The following is a 14,130-nucleotide window of genomic DNA, read 5'->3' as shown; positions in this document are numbered from 1 at the left end:
GTGAGCTTGCTCTCGAGACAGCTCTTTCATTCTACACGCAGCCACTCCTCTTCCCAGGATCGCTGGGTCCGACAAGGTCAAGAGCCAGCCACTCTGCCCAAGCTGGAGGGTCTCGCTGTCTGACCTCAAGCCCTGTTGTGCAGACTCACTTGTTTTGTCAGCTTAATTCTTTCTTTTTGACAATAACCCCTACTTAACAACTGCCAAAAACCTCTCTGTATGTCTGGAGCCTGGCTGTGAAAACGCTTCAAGTTTTTCCCCCCGGGGAACTCCTCTTTAGCTCCCAGGTAACCCAGTGGATGCAAATCCATACTCTGGAAGATGGATGCCAGCAGATGCCTTGGGTTTGAGGTATGCATCTCAGTCTCAGCTGCAACCCATCCTGGATGCCTTGCCCCACGCAATATGTATAAACTGCCTGGTACATAGCAGGCACTAAATAACCAGTAGGTTTTTTTTTTTTTTTTTTTTTTTTTTTTTTTTTTTTATCAGTTTCCTCATCTGCAAAGCAGAGATAATAGAAGTTACAGGCTCACACCTGTAATCCCAGCACTTTGAAAAGCCAAGGTGGGCAGATGGCTTGAGGTCAGGAGTTCGAGACCAGCCTGGCCAACATGGCAAAATCCCATCTCTAGTAAAAAATACAAAAATTAGCCAGGCATGGTGGTGCATGCCTGTAGTCCCAGCTACTTGGAAGGCTGAGGCATGAAAATCGCTTGAACCCAGGAGGTAGAGGTTGCAGTGAGCCGAGATCACACCTCTGCACTCCAGCCTGGGCAACAGAGCAAGACTCCGTCTCAAAACAAATAAGCAAACAAACATTTTACTGTGCCCTTATTATGTCCAGATGATGTTCTAAGTTTTTTACATGTATTAACTCATGCAATATTCACAATGATTGTATGAGGTAAATACTGTTTCTGTTCCATTTTAAGAATGAGGCATAGGATGTGAAGTGCCTTGACCAAGGTCACACAGCTGCTACATGGCAGAACCAGGATTCTACTCCCAGCGGTCTGGCTTCGGAGCCTGTATTTGAACCATCATGGTATCCATGCTAATGCTCAGAATTACTGTGAGATCCAATGATTCTATGTCTTATGGCTCTATACAAGCACTAAGAGCTGCTGCTCCCATGGCTCAGTGATTTTGAGGGGGTGGGAGGAGGGGGAGGAGGAGCAGGGAGAGGGTCTCTCTTAGCACTAGTGATGGTCATGGTAGTGACTGCAAGATTTAGAGGCTCTTTGCAGAAATCTTGTTGCTGCGTTTCTGGAAGGGAATACTGAGAGCCATTATTTTGTTTGGACAGGTCTGAAGTGGGGAGGGAACTCGGTCAAGGTGAAGAACTACATCAACTTCTCAAGCATCCTCTTCTCTCCCTTCCCCTCTTCCTCTCTCACTCCTCATTCAGCTAGGGCCTGGGGGTAGGGCTGGGGTTTCCAGGAAGGCTGCCTTCACACTGCCCAGGCGGTCTGCCTCAGCTACTGTTGTAGGGTTCGGCTGCTGGGGGTGCTCATGGAATATGGCTGGGGGGAAGGGGCCGCCAGCCTCCCAAGCAGCAGCCTTCACTAAGGCCTAGATTGCTCAGAGAGAAACGAGGGCACCTGAACAGCCACAGAAAACTGACCCAGGAGACTGCAAAAGTACTCTTTGAGGCACCTCTTCCTAACATGACCCTTCCCTCTATAGGCCCTGGAAACATATGGGCAACAGGAGCCTGATCCTGCAGCACTGGCTTAGAGCCCAGAGTTCCAGGGCAGCTCCAGCATTTCTGTAGAGGAGGGGCTTAGGAGTTGCCATCTCATTGGAAGGGAGGTAAGGGGCCTTTATTTTAGTCTGTGGACTTATTTGGAGGTGACTTTGGGGAGGATGCTGATAGAGTTCATGAAGGAGGGTAAAGTCTCCCAACCCTACCCTGGCCACCATCTGCCAATGCCTGCTACCACAACTCTAGGCCTGGGGTTTGTTTGTGCTGACACCTGAGGCCAACCCAGGGACAGTGCAGAGAATCCTGTGCTTGGGCTACGGACCTGGAGAGGCAAAGCCTCAGTGGGGACGAACTGGCTTCAGCTGCTGTCCACCTTGTCCAGTAAGCCTAGAGGGAGAAGTTAGGATTTCAGGAGCCACTAAGTGAGGTGAGGCTACGGAGGAGACAGAGTTGGGGGTCCGGGAAGGGAGGGATAGTCAGAACCCTGGGGGAGAAGGCTGAGGGTGGAGTAAGAGGCTCCTTCCCTTATTCCTTCAGCCTTCTGTCTTCCCCAGCAAGGCCAACACTGCTATGCCAAGAATGGCACTGCACTAGTCTCTTTATATACATTATCCCATTAATCCTTACAAAAAGTCTGTTTTATAATCAAAATCCCCATGTCACAGGTGAGAAAGTTGAGGCATAGAGAAGTTATGCAATTTGCCTGTAGTCATACAGCATACAGAGGCAACACAAGGATTTGAGGATGCAGCATTTGAGGTGTTTACTGAGTGCCTACTCTGGGCCAGTAAGCTAGGTGAGCAGGGTCCTTGCCCTCCTGGAGCTTACAGTCTAGTGTTGGGGGGAGACTAGAACAAGGAAGGATAAGTGTGATGAGGGCTGCAGAGGAGAAGCACAGGGCACACAGGGAGAGGGGTTAGGTAACTGGGACTGGCAGGATGGAGGGGGTTGGCCTGGTGTAGTGGGGTGCGGAGGACAGCATGTATAAAAGCTCTGCAGCAGGAAGGAGCATAGCCCTTTGGGCCCTGCAAGGAGACAGTGAGGGAGTGGGCAGTGCCAGGTGAAGTTGGAAGGTGGGTAAGGGCTGCATCTAGAGATGCTGGTGCAGGAAGCCTGAAAAGGTAGGATGGGCAGTCAGGACCTAAGGAGCACCTGGGGAGGAGGGCGGAGCTCAAGATATACACCCAGCCTATGTAGACTCACAAGACCCAGCTCCATGCCCTAACCTACGTCAGGACCTTGGGTGAGTCATCCACCCTTTGGGGGCTCCCTGTGCCTCAATGGAGTGAAGAGTTATCCCTTCCTCACCCTGCTGCCTCCTGGGGAAGTCAATAAGAATCAAGTGAAATTAAGACTGTCAGGCTGTCATTGTCATCCCTATCAGGGGAAGGGTCCTCTGAGGCCTGAGGGGGCTCCGAGTAAAGCACAGCTGTGTTTTCTCCAGGGACCCACCATGTTTCCATCCTCCCCCATTTTGGCCCAGCCGCTGCCTGTGCAAATGTCACCCGATCCTTCCACATGCCATCAGAATTCCACTTCTGCCCAAGAGGGGAAAGGGCACATTGGAGGCAGCATAGACATTAAACACGGAATTTTCAGAAGGAGCAGACATAACCTTAGAGAACTGCTTTATTTTCTGTAATTAGACTTCATTTCACTGGAGGCAGCTTTGCGTAAGGCTCAGGCGACTCTTGGTCCATTTTATCAGAAGGAACCCTGGGGGTCATTTCATCCATCCCTTTTCATGCAAGCAGCATTACATTCCAATCGTGAAGGCATAAGCTTTCCCTGTCAAGCAGGATGCTGCCCCAGACCCTTAGCATCAGGAAATCCCAAAGTCAAACCTGAATCCAGCCTGCTGAATGAAATTTCAGTCCCATCCTCCCTCCCTCCTAGCAAAAGAAGCACTTCTCTCCCCAGGGAGAAACTGAAGAGGAGCAGCAGGTACTGCTCTTCAGTCTGCATACCCATCTCAGGTGACAGGTCCCCTCCTCGGTGTGAGGTGGCGTGGTGGGGTAGGTTACGGGAGTGTACCAGAGTGGGGGGAAAACCCGGTGCCCTCCTGCTGAGCATCTGACCTTGAGCCCTTTACCCCAGGTCCCATTTTCCATTTGAAGAACAGTGAGGAGTCAGCAGACCTGACTAGAGGGTCTCAGGCATGGCTCCTCTCCCCCAGCCCACACATGAACACACGCACACACCCTTCCCAACACCCAGGTATGCAGATGCACACTCCCCCACAGGACCAGCAGCCCGGAAATCCCTGAATCAGCTTTTATGCAGTCCAGGGTCTGTGACAAGCGAGCTGCTGCCATTCTGAAGAGAGGCTCCAGCCCAGCCAGGAGCAGCGGGTGCTGCAACACTGCAGTCCCAGGCTTCGGGAGTGAGGTCTATGTCCTGGGGCGGGGGATGCCTAGAGGAGGGGAGGAAGGGGGATTCACTGTGGGTATTGGGAATTTCCCAGTTCCCCAGACTCTGTAGGGATGAGAAGCCCTGGAAAGCCCTGAATGACTGTCCCCCCAACATACATGCACACAGGGGTTTTGTGTGTGGGGGGTGGGGGGTGAGGAATATCACCTCCTGGGTCAAACACCAAGCTCTAGTCCCGGTCCTGAGTGTGCAGAGCAGAAGGCAAACAGAAAGCAGCTGCATGGAGGAGGGTGAAGGAGAGGTTGAGGGGAGAGGGCGAGGATAGGGTGGAGCTGGGAAGGTCAGGGGTGGTTAATGGCCAGACAGCAGCAGAAATCCCACCTGGCCAGCTGGGGCCCCGAGGTGAGGTTGAGGGGACTGAGGGTGCGGCCCAAGGGTGAGACTGAGGCACAGGAGTGCCGCCCGGGCTCTCGGTCCTCCCTGCCCCTTTCTGGTGCTCACAGTGGGTGTCAGCCTTGCCTTCCTAAGTGGGAAAAAGCAGAGCTGCGAGGTGGGAGGTGTTGGGTCCATGGCAGAGCCCTTCTGCTGGGTTCCTATCTGGGAGCAGGCAGAGGGTCCTGTGCCAGCAGACGCTCTTCCTCCTCTCCCCCAACCCCGTACCCCTCCATCCCCCTTTCTCCTCTCTCCAGGTGGCCCGTGAAGAGCCCTGGCACCAGCCTTGACCTCACCCTCTGGGACAGACTGAGGCTGGGGACCGAGGGCTGTCTGAGTCCTCGGGGCGAACTCCCCAGCTCCCCTTCCCCTCCAGCGTCTACCTTTTGTTCCATCTCTCTTCTTCTCCCTCCCTTCTCTCCCTTGACTCAGGGAAACCTTCATCCGTATCTCCTGAAGCAAATCGTTTCCCTCCCACCTCCGCCCGCACGCCATTCCCTACAGCCAGGGGGTCCCCTCCCCGGTGTCCCCTCCCCCCAGCCAATCCCCGGACCTGAGAGGCTGTAAACTCGGGGCTGGCGGGTGGGGTGGGGAGTGTCGCAGGGGTGCACGGAGCTGGCGGGGACTCCTCCGCAGAATCGGGGGAGTCCCGTAGGGCTCCGGGGGCACGGAGCCGGCCCCGCCCTCCCCAAACTTCTGTAGGACAGCGCCAGTTTAAACCCCTCTCCCCCAGCCTAGTCCCTCCCGCACACACCTCCCCTTCCCCTGTCGCCCTTTTCCTCCTCCGCTGGCAGTCCGGACTGGAGAAGGGGGTTGTGGGTGCGCGGAGGCGGCCTCTCCCGCAGCGGGGATTGCCTGGGGCGGGGGGCCCTTCGTCGCAGTTTGCGGGGATCGCCCTCGGAGGGGCCGCACGCGCTGTGTGCAGGCGGATGTGAGGAGCATCTCAATTGGCGGGCGGGGGAAGCGGGATCAGGTTGTTACTACTGCAGAGAGAGAGAGAGAGGAAGAGAAGAGAGAGAGGGAGAGAATCGCGGGAGCGAGGGCCGCAGCGGCAGGGCCGGCGGGGAAGTGGGAAGAGGGACCTGAACTTCAGGATCCCAGGCGTCCCCGCCCCGCCCTCTCCACCAGCGCAGGCTGAACTCGCCCGGAACGTCCCAGGGTAAGAGGGAACCCCAGGCAGGGCACCCCACGAGGGCAGCCAGTAGTCCCGAGCGAAGCCGCGCCTCGACCGACAGTGGCCACCCTTAGGGCCTGGGGCGCGGGCAGACGCGGGGTCGCCAAACAGGGACACTCCGACTTTTGGGGCTTGGCGCTCACGGTGGGATAAACTAAGCACAGGACTGAGCCCTTGATGGGAACTGTAATCCAGAAATCCATGGGCGTTGGAATTACCTGGCTAGATCCGGGGGAGGTGTCCTGAATTATCTCGGGAACCCCTCGCCCCCAACCTGTTTCTCCCCTCGGAGAGCCAGGGTCCAACGCGGAGAGAAGGCAAGAGAAGCCGCGGTGTCTTAGTGCTGGGATCGGGGACCTGCGGGGAAGCGAAGGCGCCTCGCCGCAGAAAAACCGTGGGAAGGGCGTGGGGAGGTGCATGAAGTGGGCGCGCGGGGAGAAGTGGGTGCGGGGCGCGTGGGACCCCGCCGCGCCTGCTTCGCTGAGGACCTGGAAGACCACGCTTGCACGACACTGGGGAGCCCCTGGAGCAGAGTGGGGTGTGCCGGAGGCATCCGCGGTGCGCAGGGCTGGCTGCCTTTCTGAGCCCCCCGCCTTGCCGCAGCCGTCCAGAGTTGGGATGCGCGGCTGCATTTTCCACCCCTTCCTCTCCCAGGAACTTTCCCACACTTTGACACGCACCACGGCTCTGTGCATTGGAGGAAGCAGGCTCCCGGGGATCCTGGCAAGCTTGCAGAGACCCGAGTGGGCGATGGGAGGGGGCAGTTAGGCAGTGGAAACGAGCGCCCTACTCAGTTTGCAGTGTGACCTTGGACAAGCCGCTGCACCTCTCTGAATCTCAAGATGATGGAGGCGCATGGTGCCCAAGACAGGAATGGGGACGAGGTGGGGGAGGGTGCGCGGGGGACAAGCTCATGGGCATGCCTGCCCGAGCCTCTACCTGGGAATCGCTGCCTTTGGTCACTGGCCTTTCTTAAGTGAATTCAGTGCTCACTTCCTGGGCAGGGGGTGGCAAGGTGGAACTGTGAACCCAGCGCCCCAGGGAGAGTCCGAAAGCTTCCATTCTGACCTGTCCTGTGACCTTGGGCAACTCACTGACACGCTCTGGGTCTCAGTATCTTCATCTGGAAAATTGAGTTTGGAATTTAAGGTATCTGAGGTTTCTCCCAGCCCCAACACCCTGCGGGTATCACCCACTGGAAGGATGGGGGTGGGGTGCAGCTGGGTAGAATGACCTAGCCTCTGGGAAGACTGTAGCTCCCCTACTGCACCCCCCATCCCAAAGTAGCAGGGCTGTGACACCCTCAGCCTGTTCATTGGTCATCTCTCCCCATTCTCAGAATTCAGCTGATGGGGAGAAAGGCTGGCTTTCCAGCATTACACATCCTCTTTGCAGAGGACAGATTCTTCCCTGGGGAAAGGTTTGCTGTGACAGATAGATGACCATAGGTTAAAGGGTGATGTCAAGGGCCTCACAAGGTCATGCTGTCTGCTCTCTACCTCCAGACAGAGCTGCATCCACCTCAGATAAGGAAGATCTGAAGGAATCCTCTTGTTTTAGAAAGATCTCCACTGCAATAGCCTAGAGCACCTCATTGTGCAATGTGACAGTCCTTGCCATAGGAAAGTCTAATCTAACTCCTTTTTGGGATGAACTCTGGTTCTGTCTTCAGTTGAGATGAGACATTAGCTTCTTACTGGGCATTAGGGTGTTGTGGATGAGTCCCAGTTTGAGACAAGAGAGCTGAGTTTAATTCACAGGCTCAGCCTCCAATTTGTGTGACCTTGTGTGACCTTGGGCAAGGCCCTTTCTTGCTTTCCTCCCCTGTACATTGAGAAGGTAGAACTAGATAACTTCTCAGGCCCTTGCAACGGCACAGTTTTGTGGCTGCAGTTCTGGGCTGGTGTCTGAGTAGCAGGAAGTGGGCTTGGCTGGGTAATGGGAGCAGGTGGACTCCAGAATTTCCAATGCATTGCCCTCCCACTTCTGTCACCAGAGTTGAGACAACTTGAGACAAATACTGTGTATGAATTTCAAAGCCCAGCACACCCCTGGAGGGAGTCCCCAGGAGGCCTTGGCTCTACTGGTTATTGGCTGTGTGACCTTGAGCAAATTACTTTATATCTTTGAGCTTCAGTTACAAAGTAGTCAAAACAAAATGAGAATAGTGGTGGTATTTTAGGGATTTTGTGAGGATTAAACAAGAAGCATATGTAAATACTTGGTCCAGTGCTGAGCTGTCTAAGTCCTCAATGAGTGGTAGCTATTGTTAATAGTAATACAAGCCGTGTAGCAAGCAGGTGGCAGGGCAGCTGTGAGCAGTGGCCATGGGGAGCAGGGAAAGATTGTGGACTTGCAGTGTGATCTTCCTCTAACATCTTCAAAGCTTCGCTACAGAACAGGAACGTCAGCACTGTCTCTCTGTCTCTGACCATTAGGACCATTCTGCAGTAGAAACTTCATGGGAGACAGAGACTGCTTGACTTTCCAATAAGCTCACACCAGTTTTCCTTTGGTTCTTCCTTCCCCACTCTCTGCCACACCTCTGTGGTTATGACAAAATGGGCCTTTTACTCCATTGCCTGAACCTTCTAGAAATGGACCAACTGAGAAGCAGAGAGGGATAAGGCTGGATGTCCCTTCAGTGGCTGAAGGCATGTCTACACCCAGGTGGATGGAGTGGCAAAGGGACTGACTCAACCTGGAGGAGGATTCCCAGGACCCCATGGCCGGGACTGAGGTTTACCCTAGACTTGCTGTGTGACCTTAGGCAAGTCGCACGCCACTGTGGACCTCAGTTTTCTCGTATGTGAAGTGAAAGCTTAGTTTAGATGACCCAAAGTCCTTCTGGCCTTGTTGATCCATGGCCCTTCTGGCTCTGCCTTTGCCGAGGCTGGGTGGGGAGGGGTGGGGTGGCGTGGGGTGAGGTGGGAGGTTTGTTGGAGTCGTTCAGGCTTTGGGTGTTCTCTGCTCTTTGATTCCAGTCCTGTAAGTCAGCTTGGGGAAAGGCGATGACCTCACCTTCTCAGTAAGAGTGCTGATGGTTTAAAAGCAAAGGCTTTGCAGATAGATATATCTAGGTTCCCATCTTGGCTTGCTCCTTAATATCTTTGTGAATTCAGGCAAATTATCAGCCTCTCTGAGCCTCAATTATCTCACCTGTGAAAAGGGAGTATTACCAACCTGGAATAGGAAGTCCCTAGTGTGATATTGACTAATGTACAAGGAATGGGCTTTTGAGGTTCTATGTTATCACAGAGAGGGCTCAAGTTAGAGGAGCAGGGATACAGTTCACAGTCCTGCAGTTGTCACCATGCACACGCTCCCCCAAAATGCCCCAGTGTTCTGTGTCGTCCTCCTGCTGTGCACTGGCCTCAGGCTCCAGGAGTTTGCATGCTCTGGTCTTTGTCATGGGGCCTGGAGAAAGGAAGAGCTCATCCACAGAGGCCAAAGGCCAAGCAAGCATGAGTCTGAGGGAAGTGTGGCTGACAAAAGGCTCCTGATGATGAGGGAACATGAGCCAGCAGCGTGGCATCCCTCCATTCAAGGTTAGTCATGAGGAAAGCCTGTGAGATGCAGCCTTGGAGAAAAGGCTGTAGGAGCGGGGGACATCGCCTTCCACAGGGATGTGTTAGATGAGTGGCACGGCAGGACGAGGCACTGAAAGGGACTGTGGGATCATCTCATCCAGCCCTCTGTTTTGATTATGGGGAAACTGAGGCTTAGAGAGGGGGAGCTCCTTGCCCAGGACCACACAGCACGTTAGCACCAGCGATGGCGCTTGCTGGGCCTTGTAGACCATCAGTCCAATGCTCTTTCCTTCCTCCCTGTTAAGCACCAAGCAGTTATTTTCCATCTTTTCTAAAATCAGAGCACAAGGTAAAATGCCTTGACTGCAGCAGAAAGGACATGAGTCCTGATAGGAAGGAACTTCCTGATCTAGATACTGAAATCATGGGGTCCAACCTTCCCATTTTGCAGAATAGAACACGGAAGCCCAAGAAAATTAAACAACTAGCATAAGGTGACCCGGTATCAGACACTTGCATTCCCAGGCCTGAGCCCTCTCAGTTATGCCAGCTATGCCACGCTGCTGCTCTTGAGCCAGACAGGGCAGCAGGATAGCCAAATGTGAAAAAAATAAACCCAGATGGGCTTGGGGAAGGGAGGGAGGACAGAAAGACAAAAGACCAAAAGACAGAAATATTACTTCCAAGACCACGCTTTGCTTTCTCAGCTTGTCTCAGTTGGCCCCTGCTCAGAGCTGTTGAGGCTGACAGTCTGCTTTGCCCTCTGAGAAGAGAGAGGAGGGAGACAATAGTCAGCCCCAGTGGTCTCACTTCCATTGACAAGGCTGAGTGAAAGAAAGTCAATATTTGCCCAGTGGCAAAGGATAGGGAATAAGTCTGACTTGGGATGGGGTGGGTAGGGGCTAACAGGGTAGGGTGGTGGGGAGTCATTCTGAAAAGGAAGACTGCAGCATGTAGGGCCTTGGTTGTGAGGATTTGACTTCTAAAGGAGCCTTTGGATGTTCCACATTAAATAACCCTTTGTATCTCGGAGTGCATCCAGCCCCATTTGCAGGCACCATCCTCCCGGAAGCCCTGATCCCTAATAAATTTCCCTTATTGTTTGGAGCTGACACCTCCCCAGCTTCCAGCTCCCTGGAGAAATGGAACTTTTGAAGCTTTTGCAGAAAGGCCTCCGAGCAGATGGCCCATTGAGCGGGTCTCTCAGGCAGAAGCTGCAGAAGCTGTGAGAAAGGCTCGCTTCCTTATCTGGGTCCCCGAGCCTAGGGAAAGATGTGGAAAAAGTCCTTGGCAGGTCAAGAGAGGCTGTGAATTTTTTTTTTTCTGCCTTTGTTTTGTTATCTTTCCATTTTTCTTCTCCACATCCTGCTCCTCTTTTCTGTCTGTCCTGCGATTGGGGAGGGGCTGGGAGGGAGGAGAGGAGGGGCAGAGCCCACAGCCTTTCTCCAGCTGGAGTGGAATTCTTGAACCCTGTAGCAGCTGCCGTCTGCTTCAATGGCTTTTGTGATGGCTGCGTTGCTCATGGAATCACAGCTTAGCAATTTAACAAAGGGTGCATTTGGAAGCAGAAGGGTTTCTAGTAGAAGGTAATGGGGCTATACTGCAGCAGGAAGGGCTCATGTGAGGTACAAGGAAGGACTTCCTACCGGGGGAATTGCCTGCTGTTGGCAAATCTGCTAGGTAGACAACTGTGGGAGCTGATCCACTGGACTTCCTTACTCTCTTGGGAATGAGCCAGGTTTGTTAACTGTCCCTGAAGGGGCCACAGTGACATTCCTGGAGGTCAGTGCTGCCACCCAAGACTAAACCTGGTCCCACAGCCACCAAATTGATCATCAGGGCTGGCAGTCCTTGGAGACCAGAAAGCCAGAGTAGCTTCCTCAGCCCTTAGTTTGGCCCCGGGCACTGAGGGAGGGGCAGAGGGTGAGAGGGGGCAAGGAGGGCCCTTGGCCTTGCCTTAGCCCAGCCAGCCCTACAGCCAGGAGAGATACTGCAGCACCTATGAGCAACCGGCAGGAGAGTCTCTCAAAGCTGCCGCTCACAGCAGGGCAGACCGAGCCTGCCAGCTCCAAGCCTGCCTTCAACCTGCTCCCCACTGCTCGGCTGGGCTGGGACATGAGGGCAGCCGGCTGCTCAGAGACAGATTGCAGCCTGTCCCCCGTCCCCGCCCCCAGCACATGGTGCCTGGGTGAAAGCACAGTCCAGCTCCTGGACTTACGTGGACTTCCTGCATGCGTACTTTGTCCTGAGCTGTGCCCCAGTCCATGGTTTTTGGTTTAGTTTTCAGGTTTTTTGAGACAGGGTCTCACTCTGTCGCCCAAGCTGGAGTGCAGTGGTGTGATCATGGCTCACTGCAGCCTCCAGCTCCTGAGGCTCAGGTGATCCTCCTACCTCAGCCTCCCACATAGCTTGGACTACAGGTGTGCACCACCATGCCTGGATAATTTTTGTTTTGGGAGATTTTTCTTTGTTTTCTTTTTTTTTTTTTGGTAGAGGCAGAGTTTCACCATGTTTCCCAGGCTGGCCTCGAACTCCTAGGCTCAAGCAATCCTCCTATCTCAGCCTTCAAAAAGTGCTGGGATTACAGGTGTGAACCATCTGCCCGGCCTCTAGTCCATGTCTTAGTGTGACTTGGAATATGTGGAGCCTTGTACTTGTATGTGCTTGGCACTGTTGTGCAGTGGTTAAACCTCACATGCTAGGGCTAGGTTGCCTGTATTCAAATGCCAGCTCCTCCAGTTTTTTATCTGTGGGACTTTGGCTAAGTTATTTAAACACTTGTTACCTCAGTTTCCTCATCTGTAAAATGGAAATGAAATAGCTTGCCATCAGGTTGGCATGAGGATTTGATGTATGACTGTTTACATATAGCTCTAAGAATAGGCAGTGCCTGACACACTGTGTTATAAAGATTTCGCTATCAAGTGCTATAAAGAGTGCTATTATGGTGTTTCTGAAAACTGACGGACATTTTGTAGATAAACTTAGCAGCAGAGCTGGGAGTGGGCAAGGCAGGGATATGATTGGCTTTAATGAGGAGAATCTACAACCCAGTGAACCCACTATTAAGTTACTGCACATCGCCCCAGGCGAGCGGGTTTTCCCTATCTCTTGGACCTCAGTGGTCCCTATTAAAAAATGTGGAGAGGGATGCCTGTCTTCCTCACTTCTCCCAAGATGTCCTGGAATCAAATGAGGTGGATGATGGTCTGAAAAAGCCAGTGAGCATAGCGGATGCACAGGTTGGCCTCTTCCTGCCCCTGCTCTGGAGTACATGCTGGCTTTCTGGCTGAGGTCCTGGCATGTTGGGCTTTCTCCCAATGGCACCAGACCCAGTGGACTGCTCTCCCAGTGAGGCCACTTGGACTCTGGGTGGCTCTGAGCTGAATATGGCCCTCCTCATTTTCTCTTCCTTATTTCACCTGGAAAAAGGATGGTGGTTTTGTATCTCCTAATGCTCTTTAGCAAGGGAGAAGGCTTGTTTCTGAATGCAGTCTATAGTTGTACAAGCAGAGAAGGGGGCAGGAGAACCTCTCCTTCAAGCTGGGACACCCTGGCCATGAGCCCCAGACAGACTGAGGTGATACTTTCCCTGGGTTGTCAAAAGTGGGAGTTCCTTCCCCCTACCACCTGCAACCAGACTATCCACAGTGCAGGGAGGCAGGCAGGGGCTGACCGGAAGCAGCACATTGAGTCAATATCACAGTGAGCATCTTTCCTGCCAGGTAAGACAAGGACCCTGACTGTTAGTGCCCTTGTCGCTTCCTCCTCTTGCCTCCTTCCTGACTGGGAGGGAGAGCCAGTCTGACCTGCTCACAGTATTGGATTGATGGTTAGGTTAGGGCCTCATGGTTTGGCCCCAGTATCCTCTGCCAAGAGCCATGGGAGTGGCCAGCCTGTGCATACCCAAGCAAGCAACCAAGTGATTCCCACTGCCCTACAGACTTCCCACCTGGTCATTGGGGGTGAGTTGTGAGTATGCAGAGGGAAGGCCACTTTAGAAATGGCCTTAGAAATGTCTGCTTCTGGCCGGGCGCGGTGGCTCAAGCCTGTAATCCCAGCACTTTGGGAGGCTGAGACGGGCGGATCACGAGGTCAGGAGATCAAGACCATCCTGGCTAACACGGTGAAACCCCGTCTCTACTAAAAAAATACAAAAAAATCTAGCCGGGCGAGGTGGCGGCGCCTGTGGTCCCAGCTACTCGGGAGGCTGAGGCAGGAGAATGGCATAAACCCGGGAGGCGGAGCTTGTAGCGAGCTGAGATCCGGCCACTGCACTCCAGCCCGGGCGACAGAGCGAGACTCCGTCTCAAAAAAAAAAAAAAAAAAAAAAAAAAGAGTTAGAAATGTCTGCTTCTGGAGCTTTCCCCAGAGCCTCTTCCTGAATATCATCTTACCAAGAACCCCAGAGATGAGGTTTCTTGGGCAAGGTCACCCCCAAAATCAACTATGGGCTCATGTCTTGAAGTCCACTGTATTTCATCTGCCCCCTTCCCCAGGCTTCCCTAAAGAAGACATCCAGAATTGGCTAGAAATGTAGGTTTCCCTTCCAGTGCCTGTCTCCTGTGATGCTGCTCCTGACCTCAAATCCCCCTGAACATCATCCCTTGTAAGTTGGATGGGTTTAGATTAGAGAACGGGGAGAACTTCTTGAATGGCCTCATTGGGACAGGGAATGGAGGCTTTCCCCAAGATACATAAGGGCAGACCTGCTCTCCATGAGTCTGGGCTGGATCAGGTCTTAGGAACTTGACAGGAGTCAGGCTTTGTGTTGTCAGACTCCTGACAAGGAGTCCAAACAACACAAAGTCCAAAGTCAGGTCCTGCAGCCTACTAGCCATGGGGCTTTGGGCAAGTTGCTGACTCGCTCTGAGCCTTATCATTAAATTAGAATGGATATGATTTACTATCTTATT

The 14,130-nt window shown here is 53.4% G+C and overlaps 1 protein-coding gene across 2 annotated transcripts in view; it reads left to right on the top strand.

The window, feature by feature from the left end:
• SYT2 (synaptotagmin 2) overlaps positions 1–14,130 on the top strand; it is a 125,613-nt gene that overhangs the window by 67,718 nt on the left and 43,765 nt on the right. Inside the window, exon 1 of one of the 2 annotated variants that reach the window (XM_017896486.1) lies at positions 5,480–5,669. The exons of the other annotated variant lie outside the window; for it this stretch is intronic. The gene's annotated coding sequence lies outside the window, so the exon portion shown is untranslated. Of the gene's footprint in view, positions 1–5,479; positions 5,670–14,130 lie in introns of those variants that run through there. 2 annotated transcript variants of the gene reach the window in all.

Source organism: Rhinopithecus bieti, unplaced genomic scaffold (genome assembly GCF_001698545.2).
Source record: "Rhinopithecus bieti isolate Rb0 unplaced genomic scaffold, ASM169854v2 scaffold_24392, whole genome shotgun sequence".
Taxonomy (NCBI): Eukaryota; Metazoa; Chordata; class Mammalia; order Primates; family Cercopithecidae; genus Rhinopithecus; species Rhinopithecus bieti.
This window is presented reverse-complemented; position numbering and strand designations above follow the sequence as displayed.